The 11,207-nt window shown below is 41.9% G+C and overlaps 1 protein-coding gene across 2 annotated transcripts in view; it reads left to right on the top strand.

Annotated features, from left to right (window-relative positions):
* Positions 1-4,540: 4,540 nt before the first annotated feature.
* Positions 4,541-11,207, top strand: part of LOC143020237 (putative G-protein coupled receptor No9) — a 1,159,970-nt gene continuing 1,153,303 nt past the window's right edge. For both annotated transcript variants that reach the window (XM_076176404.1, XM_076176403.1), the window contains exon 1: positions 4,541-4,565. The gene's annotated coding sequence lies outside the window, so the exon portion shown is untranslated. The remainder of the gene's footprint in view (positions 4,566-11,207) is intronic.

Here is an 11,207-nt window from a genome sequence, read left to right as displayed (position 1 = left end):
CACACACACATGCGCACACACACACGCGGACACACACACACACACACACACACACACACACACACACACACACACACATGCGCGCGTACACACACATGCGCGCGTACACACACATGCACACACACACACACACACACACACACACACACACACACACACACACACACACACACACCTATAATGTTCCCATTGTATATAGATGGCATGATAGATGGATTAGACGGACGTGGAAACTTACTCGCAGACAGATGATGCCAAACCTTGAAAGATGAGGCGAGTGCAAGAGGGTTGCTTGCGAACTATGAAAGGAAGGCCTGGATAAGTTTTATAAATTAATTTAAGATTGGAAAATTAGAATTTAATACAAAGAAGGCCTAGATAAGGCCTAGATAAGTTTATAAATTCACATAAGGTTGGAAAGTTAAATGTTAATTCAAAGAAGGCCTAGATAAGGCCTAGGAAGGCCTAGATAAGGCCTAGGAAGGCCTAGATAAGTTTTATAAAATTGTTTAAGATTGGAAAATTAAAAGACTGACGAAAGAATACAAAATGGGATTATATTTCATAGCAAAGGCAGAGGAGGAAAGGGACATGTGGGTCCTGTTCACACTAGCGGTTTGAACCGCGCAGAAACCGTGGGGGTACCGCATGGTCAAGGAAAAACTGTGTGTGTGAACGCTTCAATTGACTTAATCGTAATTGAACTGAGGCGGTTGAAACAGCTAGTGTGAACAGGGCATAATCAGGGACAAACAGTCGCCAGATTCTTGTAATCAAGATAACATAAGAAAGCAACAAATTGCTGAAAAAATGGTTGTCACCTCCCTAAATAGAGGAAAACATGATAAAAAAAATATTGAAAATTTAATTCTTTCTTCCCCATGATTCGGTGTAACTCACCCCTATCAGGAGACTAGGACGGTGCTCCTGACAGAGGACCTTGTAAAGTGGAATTTAATGAACCATGCCCTTGGTCCAACTCGCTGGCGGCAAAGTTCGAACTCCCATTGTATCAAGGTCATGCCTTGAAGCTTCGTTCTCTGTAAAATTCGCGCACCATAAGTCCATTTCTGTATTAATATTGTCACCCCGCTAAAACTTGTATTATGGAACTATAACATTATTAGTACTGTTACGTCTCTCATATCTATGTGTAAATGTCTGTAAATATTAGTATTATTCTTTAAAAATTAAATTATAATTCATAAACCAAATTATTCGTGGTGATACTAAATGTGTAATCTCTCCTTCTTGTATAAAAAATTGTGTCCCGCTACGAAGACATCGGCTTTGGTCGCCTATACTTCGTATTATAATGTCAATAAACAGTTCCGAGAGAATTGGAGTTGGATTAATTCCATTACCTCACTGAAGTGTACCTTCACCATGGTGTACTACACCGTCACCACGACCTAATGTCACGAAAATCCCTCCCCCTATCAGGAGGCTAGGACGGTGCCCCTTACAGAGGACTTTGTAGCATGGAATTTGGTGAACCATGCCCTTGGTCCAACTCGCTGGCGGCAGGTTTCGTACTACCGTCAACTCGACCTCCGCCGCAAGTAGCGACGCTCTAAACCGCTCGGCCAGCGAGCCTCCTCACCTAAAGGTAAATGCAGAAATGATCCCAAGGACTTCCCACGTTGTGCTGGTGGCGTCGTCGAAAGCGTGCTGGTCTCGCACTTGCTTAGTTGTGGGTTCGAATCCCGCACTCCTCTCCGATTCCTAGCAGTGACTGTTACCTGCTCCATTAGTCCCCAAATCGGGCAAAGGTGACGGCTTCGGCCGCAGCTACTCGGCGCCCCCTGGTGTGGACTCCTCACCACCATGTTTAAAGAGCGGAGAGAGAGAGAGAGGAAACATGATAACGATATCCAGGTCAGAGAAGGGTAAAAAAAATGACAGAAGCTTTGTGGTTATGCGATAAAAAATCAGCAAGAGATATAGTTATATATATATTTTTAAATATATTAAGATGTATAGACGAAATTCCACACATAGAAGTGTAGAATTATGGAACAAGTTGGTTGCAAATATGATCCAAGTCAACACCATAAACTAATTCAAGGCAAAGTTTGATGAATGTAGGTTCAGTTCCAGGTCCATATAATTCAACTAAGGAATTGAAAATAGGTAAATACACACACACACGCACACACACACACACACACACACACACACACACACACACACACACACACACACATACACGCCTGTATGAGTATACACACATACGCCTATACCTTTACACGCGCGCGCGCGACTACACGTATACACACACAGACACACACACACACACACACACACACACACACACACACACACACACACACACACACACACACACACACACACAGAGGCACACACACGCCTGCACGTTTACACACACACACAGGCACACACGCCTACACGTTTACACACACACAGAGGCACACACGCCTACACGTATACACACACAGAGGCACACACGCCTACACTTATACACACACACAGAGGCACACACGCCTACACGTATACACAAACACAGCACACACACACACACACACACACACACACACACACACACACACACACACACACACACACACACACACACACACACACACACACATTCCCCTTCTCCCACGCTCACACACATTTGAAGCGATGTACGAGAGTAAGTGACAAGAGCCCACGAGCTTTTCTCCTTTTCTGTATATTGCAATTAAATATAGTTAGGTAAACTCACGCACACACACACACACACACGCACACACACGCACACACACACACACACATACACACACACACACCTTGGTTCATTAGCTGACTTTCATTATCATACAAGGACTTAGTTAAGCCGTCTGAACTCTGAAGTTTGTACATAGACTTGAACTATTTTTGTTGTGTCGTTTGCCGTGGCTAATTGCAATCCAGTATACCATATCTGATACGCTGTTGAATTTCACTACGTCATGAGCAATATGCCGAGTCTTCAATAATCCTATTACACTGGATTTGTCTTTCTCTTTATACCTCCATAGTTGAAGAAGTGGTAACTGTATTGTAGCCTCATCTGCTCCTCCTCCTCCTTTTTTACTTCACTCAGTGCCGTTCTATCCCACCTGGTGTGTCACGTTTATTCCACTTGGTGGTGTTCTGCAGTGGTTTTCACGTTGTGTGCGTGTGTCTTCATCATCAGGTTGTTTAATGTACTGAGTCTGCTTGGACAGTACTCGCACACTACGTATAAGCTTACGAGGCAGTACGGTTGGACCTTGAGATGACGATGATCATTCAGGAACGTCATGGACATCATTGGGTGTTCTGGTTGTGACGATACAGGGTGTTTAAAAAAAAAGATCCGAATGAAATGCAGTTTATTTCTTGATAGCAGCATGGAACGGTTACACAAAAGGTTACAAATGGTTTAGTGGGTTATCAAGATTGATTAATAATTTTGAAAATATGGTTTAGCGGGTTATCAAGATTTATCAATCATTTTAAAAATATGATTTAGTGGGTTATCAAGATTTATTAATAATTTTAAAACTCCTTTCGCGTGGTAAGCGTCCCAACCACGGGCGATTTGTGGTTACAGAGATGTATCAATTTCAAATCGAGTCACTCCTTATGAAACACCCTGTATAATCTAATCTCCTCCTTGCCATAGAGCATCTGTTGAGATTGTATACGTATAGAAGTACACATTAGAATAGTTAGTGGAGGAATTCAGAGCCCGAGATGTCGTACTTGTCTCGTATACATTTGACCGTAAGGTCTTTAAACGTGACGGACGCGTAGGGTCTGAATGCCCATATAAGAGTATCTATGGTTACATTACATAGATAACAACGTCCGATTCTATTGACCTTCGACCTTTTATGTTCATGCTTAGCAAAACGCTTGACCAGGTTCCACTTGAGCCCCAAGACTCTTTTTTCAAATTGGAATTTCCTGAATGAGGGCGAGAACAACGAAATCAAATAGACAAGAATACATCCTTAGTCCCACCTTAACCAATGTATTCGGTGGAACCCTGTACACTGTGCTCAATGGATACATATGTTACACACGACTCCATGCCGGAATGGTAGCGATCGCGGCCGCCACTACGGCGGTCCGGGTTCGAATCCCGCCCAGGGCTGAGATACTTTCAGTATCGCTGCGCTGCGAGTCGTTACTCCAATTCTCGTGGGCGGGGAGTTGGGTGTGTGTGTGCGTGTAAGGTCACAGCATTACCCGTAGATCAGTCATATATGAACTCTGAGCTATCTTTCGGAAGAGAAATAGCTGTCGATCATGAGTCCAACACGTGATCCAAGACCATGGTGAATCACGCATATGGTGACAACGTAAGTCTAGTTAAGTATATACACATCAATCCTCCTAAGTTTGCGTACCGTCAAATCACCACAAGCGACACAGGCTCATTTCTTCTTCTTCCTCTCCATCCTCCACCCGCTCTCTCTCTCTCTCTCGCTCGCTCTCTCTCTCTCTTTCTCTCAAACCTTCCCCTCCGTACCCTCACCGCGCCTCATCCGGGGCCGTCAGTGTGTCCCGGGCCATCACGGGAAGAGGTGGTCGTATGTGCAGTCTCTCTCGTAGTACGAACTCGTTCCCAGGCGTGTAGACGCGTGTGAACAGGTTACCGTGATATGCGGCGCGTATACGTCTACACGCTTCTCGTGTAACTTGCGGTGTGACGTTGGAGTGTACGTTACATATTTATTTTCTTAGACTATCCTAATCGGTTGTTAACTCCTGTTGAAGTGCGAGAAATTCCGAGTGTGCGGATGAATATATATGTATATTTTTTGAGAAGAGGCATTAATGGATTAATAGCGAAAGCTCGCTTTTACTCAGTTTTGTGTGTCGAATGCCTTTTGTTAGTCGGCTTGATGTGAATCCATGTAATAGCCAGTATTTGCATTGGATTTTGTGTTCGACTACGGGTTTAGCGAAAACACGCTAATACCACTTCGGATTGAACTTTTGTCTATTTCGTATGCTCCGATTCCTCTTCATGATGAAGACATCTGTTTAATCCCTAAGTGCCACTGGCTCTCCAAGTACAGGGGGCAAAGGTGACTGCACGTAAGCGCCTCGTTGCGTAAGCGTTGTATTTTTTTTTTATGTGTTTGTCATTACATTTACGTTGTCTAATAACTAACCTAATCTAACGCAACCATTCCATAGAAAAAATAATCTTACAAATGCAAAAAACAAAGAAGTGATAAATGTTTGCCTTATACCGATTTAAGAAGGAAATAGGCAAGTGGTTTACCTAAAGAGCGGTTAACGAATTGAATAGACTCGGTAACTATCTAGTTAGTGAGCGCTGAAACTATCGGTTGTTTTAAGAAAAGGTTAGACAACTTTATGGATGGGGATGACAGGTGGTCATGGACATGGAACTGCCTAGTGTAGGCCTTACGGTCTCTTGCAGTCTTCATTTTTGTGTTCTTTTATTGGAACAGAACCGTCAAAACTACTGCGCATGCGTACAATCAAGCGAATGTTTACGATCGAGCATGCCCATGTTGTGTTACAGAAGACTTATGTTGGGGTGTGAATTTGATAATAATAATGAAAAATAATTAACTAATTAATTAGACGAATAAAATGGATTTGATTAATTAGTTCAATACATGACCTTAGATGACCCGAGCGGAGGTTCGTCTCTGGGTCACCAGACCGCGTCCTTGACCTCGACTTCGGAGCACACAGGGCAAAGGTGATGCATCTCGGTCGGAGTTAAGCGTCTCCTGCCGCGAGGCCTTTCTTCAGCAGCGTTGAACATCCAGCGGATCCCAGATCAGAGAAATTGGAAATCATTGCGATTTGTACAAACTCGCATGCAAGACTCGAACCTTCAAGGGTGTCACGGAGATGAATAAAATCGCATGACGGCAGGCGAGGTGAAATGAAAAGTGGACGGACAGGGTTAAGGGAGGTTAACCCCAGCTACCCACCAGTGGGTTTAGTGACATGACCAGCTTCTTAACCGTGGCAGAGTGTTCAAAGTTCAACTGAACAGGTGTACTAAGACGAGAGTAGAGCAGATGTTCATATTTCGCACCTGTGACCTTATATGGAATAGACAATGAATTGGCGGTCGCAGCGAACCAGCCGGTTCAGGAATTCAGCAAAGCAGGGGACGGGAGGGGGGAGGAGGGTGGGTGGGTGATGGCTAAGACTGGTTAGGAAGGTGGGGGTTGAGTACTCTATATGGTAAGTGAAAGGCATCCAGATTCCACTTAAGTAATGTGGTTCAGTGCTTATGGACGCAAGAATGGAAGAGACTGCAAGGGACCATAAGGCCTACACTAGGCAGTTTCATGCCCCTTCCTGTCATTCCTCTATATGAAGTTATTTCATATTTTTTTTAAAACAACTAATTGTTTCAGCGCGCACTACATGGATACGATGTCTATTCTATTCGTTAACCATTCTGTTGGTAAACCAGGTTTTGCCTATTTCCTACTTAAACCTAGATTAGTGTTGTCGGTAGGAGAAAGTACCATATACAGTTAGGAAAATATGGGAAACATGTCTAATCTCTTGCACCATGATTTGGATGCTATACTATACATGTACGGGAAGATACAATGATGAAGTAGGTAGAAACAGCTTTGCCAACCGTGTAGTTAATGAATGGAATAAACTTCCTGCACAGGTAGTACAATGTATTTCAGTTCGAAGCTTTAAGATTCATTTAGATAAACACCCAAGCAAGATGCTGTAATGATTATAATTTATTTTATATTTTTTGTTTTTGTTTTATCATTTGTCTGTGATTTTCATTCATTATTAGTTATATGTCAATTTATTATTATTTACTATTTACCTGTTTGTTTATTATCTAACTATACCTATGCATTTATTTATGTATTTTATTTGTTATTTACATTATTATAGTTTTTATTTATTATTTTATGATTTTTTTTCGCATCCGACCTAGATATGGACCAAAAGGTCTCCTGTCGGCATGCTCCGCCTTTGTAACATGCTGTGTATATCGGTATAGGAATGGTGCGCTTTGTATGTAGGCCTGAAATATATACATTTTTTCTTGAATATTTTGATTCAACATTTATGTAACTACCGTATGCGAGAACGTGGGATGGGAAAGTACTTTATATGGTAAGTGAAAGGTATTGGGATTCCTCTTGGGTAATTTGGTTAAGTAACGATCTACTCTGTACGCGGAACACGGAATCGTGGTAGAAATTGAGGACTATGTATGGGAATATGGGCTGCAACATTCAATGAAACAAGAATACGGGATAGGTCTCCGGTATAATGTACAGTTGACCACAGCAGTTGTTTATGCACCTGGATACACACACAAACACACACACACACACACACACACACACACACACACACACACACACACACACACACACACACACACACACACACACACACAAAGATTACAAATGAAAAGCATGCAGACAGGAGACCTTTTGGTCTACAACTAGGTCGGATGCGAAAAAAATAGGTAAATGAATAAACAAACAAATAAATAAAATAAATAGATAATGATAAACATAAGTAAAAATGAATAATAATAAATAGAATAAAATAGAATAAATAGCAGCTATTACAGCATATTGCTTAGGTGTTTATCTAAACACACACGTGTGTGTGTGTGTGTGTGTGTGTGTTTCACCATGGTCTTGGATCACGTATTGGACTCGTGATCGACAGCTATTTCTCTCCCGGAAGAGACCTCAGAGCTCATATATGACCGATCTATGTGTAATGCTGTGTCTTTACACGCATACACACCCCTAACTCCCCGCCCACGAGTTGGAGTAACGACTCACAGCGATACTGAAATTATTTCAGCCCTAGGAGTGATTCGAACCCAGACCGCCGTAGTGGCGGCCGGGAACGCTACCACCGCGCCACCGAGTGTATGTGTGTGTGTAAGTGTGTGTGCGTGTGTGAGTAGTCATGGCGTCTAGCCTGGTTGCCCTCAGCTGAATAAAATGTACTGGCGGCATCCAGAATTGACGTGATAGTAAACCACATAGTTAATTGAGGTCAATTTAACACTTAAACCCAAGGAGATTACTTTCTAACCTCGAAGATTACTCCTCTGTTCCGCTAACCTCTTTCAGACTCTCCGCTAATCCCCATTCAACCTCTCCTTTCCTCTAACCTTCATTCAACCTCTCCTTCCCGCTAACCACCTTCGACCTCTCCGTTGACCTTCCTCAGCCTCTCTGCTAATCCCCATTCAACCTTTCCTATCTGCTAACCCCCTCCAATCTCTCCGTTAACCTTCCCCACGCTCTCTGCTAACCCCCATTTTAACCTCTCCTATCCGCTAACCCCCATTTAACCTCTCCTATACGCTAACCCCCATTCAACCTCTCCTCTCCGTTAACCTCCTTCAACCTCTCCTACTCGCTAACCTTCCTTAACCTCTCTTTTCCGCTAACCTTCCTTAACCTCTCTTTTCCGCTAACCACCAATTAACCTCTCTTTTCCGCTAACCGCCAAATAACCTCTCTGTTAACTTTCCTCAACCTCTATGTTAACTTCCTGCAATCTCTCCATTCCGTTAATCCCCTTCCACCTCTTCTTCCCCTTAATCCCCAATTCAGAATCTCCTTTACCATCCCCCACCAGTGCTTCTCAACTCGGGGGGGGGGGGGGGGTTACGCAGAACCCCCCCCCACACACACACACACACAGACACACAGGTGGGCAGTCCAAATTTCCAGGTGGGCAATATGACTAGGAGAGGCAATTGGGGCCGACTGAGGAAATCTGTGTCAATTTTTTTATTTATATTTTATTCTATTTTTTTTTTATTATTTATTTATTTTCTAAATTTTATTTCATGATTCTTCAGCTGAAGGGAAGTTTGTTTTCCAAATGATAAGAATTGTATATCACCACTTGGGTGGGGGACATAACGATTTTAAATGTGATTTACGTGGGGCATGGCAAAAAAAAAAAAAAAAAAGGTTTAGAACTACTGCCCCACATGGAACTATTGATTCAAAGTTTCATGTGGTCTATATTTTAATGATTTTAGTGAGATTAGTATTGACCAGGATCGCTCGGTAAACGTTTATGGTTGGACATTGTTCTCTCAAAAGAAGAACAAAAATCACATTTTAATATTAATCATTCCTCCGTTCTACTACCCTCCTTCAGTATCTCATTTGTTATTTCTATGATTAACGGTGGTATTCTTAAAAAAATCTTTCCTTATAAAGATCTTCTATAAATCCTTGGAATGGAAAGATTGTTTTTAAGTATACCACCGTAAGAATGTTACGGTGGTATTCTTAAAAACAATATTTCCTTATAGAAATCTTTCCTTCTATAAATCTGATATAAATCCTTGAAAGGGAAAGTTTTTTTTTTTAAGAATACCACTGTAAGTCTCGTCGGTTTTTCCTGAAAGGATAGAGGCGCTGATTCCCTGTGACGAAGTGCTTGTGACGGGTCTGTTGTTGGTTAGACTAGAGGACATGTGAAGATGCAACATTTATGTACAGCCTTTCCCTTGTTGGAGGCTTTGTTTTTCAAGTACTATCTATGTTGAGACGTTCTGACAGGTTGAAGTGGGTGGGAGAGGAAGGACTGGAGTCTAATTCCTAGTTTTATTCTTAACTAGTTTCGCTACAAAGCTTTTTAAAAAAGAAAACGCTTGTAGCGAAACTAGTCAAGAATAAAACTCGGAACAAGACTCCAGTCTTTCCTCTTCCCACCCACTATCTATATACCAAGAGGGTTTTTTTTCCCTTACAATGGGGGTAGCCAAGTCAGAGGGACGTAAGTATTCACTCCCTTCCACTACCCCTTCCCTCCTCACATCTCAGCTCCTCGTTGATTTTTTTTTCAAGTACAAAGATGCAGAATACATCTAATTTATTTATTCATCTCTGAATGTATGAGGTCGGGGCACTAGGACAGGTCACCACACGGAGTGTCTACACTAGGGGAGGTCACCGCACTGAGTGTCTACACTAGGGGAGGTCACCACACGGAGTGTCTACACTAGGGGAGGTCACCACACGTGTTATTCTTTATGTGAATGAAATCACAACCAGAGTTAGGTATAAGTGTCGAATTTAGAGGTAAAAGGATGATTCCATTGAAACTCAGCTTTGGGGTTAACCAGAATAAAATCTTTAAAGTAAGCCACTGCATATATTGTAAGTTTTAATGCTGGCGGCACACTAGGCATTTCTCGCTGGTATGCTATTTGCTTTTGCTACTTCGTTTGAGTAGAAACGACTTCGGTTAGGATTTTTTTTTTTTTCAAATTTCTCCAAATGTCAAATTACTCTTGCGTCGTATAGTGTTCTAGAAGCTGAATGACGAACTAGAGAAGTTAATAAACCTAGAATACGAATGTTAGACACAAAATTGTTGAGATGTTCTTACGGAAGTCTAGAATATTGTAACCGAAGCCGTTCCTACTCAAACGAAATAGCAAAAGCAAGTAACATGCTAGCCTAGTGTGCCACCACCTGAAGCTAAATCACGCAGCGACAGCCAGAATGCAATTGTTTAAGTGCGTCGTCATATAGAAACAGCTGATGATTTTTTCCATAAACTCTAATCACTGATAAGCCGTATTCCAAAAGAGATAACGTAAAGGATTGGATATGAATTCCAAGGTTATCAGTGTTTTTCGATACTTTTATGTAATACAAAAGTATATGTACAGGGAACTTTGAATACATGTTGCTCGATTCATTAATTGTAAGATGAAATATAGCGATGCACGGTAGGGAATTGGGAATTGAAGATGAGGTAATCACACGGACCCCGAATGAATGCTGGATGTATTTATTTTATTTATTTATTTATTTATTTATTTATTAATCGGTAACGTGATCCGGCAACCAAGGCAATGGTTAAGAGTTGAGTAGATTTTCATATGCACAGACATATACACACAGTAATACACAATCATAGTCATGTATACATTTATACGCGCACCTGAACACATCTTGATTCAAGGACATTCGTGCAAAGTTATAGTCATACAGTCAAACCCAGCCATACATTCAGTTACAGTCTTGTAATTATACAGTTATACAGGCAATTGCAGTTATACGCATTATCGTATCCGCTGTCATGCAGTCCTATGTATACGCGCTTGCGTATGTGTGTGCGTGTGTATACGTGTGCATGTGTGTGTGTGTACGTGTTCGTGTGTGTGTATGTGTTCGTGAGTGTGTGTGTGT

The sequence above is a fragment of the Oratosquilla oratoria genome, chromosome 39, assembly GCF_046742065.1.
Source record: "Oratosquilla oratoria isolate Oo_2021 chromosome 39, ASM4674206v1, whole genome shotgun sequence".
Classification (NCBI taxonomy): domain Eukaryota; kingdom Metazoa; phylum Arthropoda; class Malacostraca; order Stomatopoda; family Squillidae; genus Oratosquilla; species Oratosquilla oratoria.
Note: the sequence above shows the minus strand (reverse complement) of the source record. Positions and strands in the feature narration are given on the sequence as shown.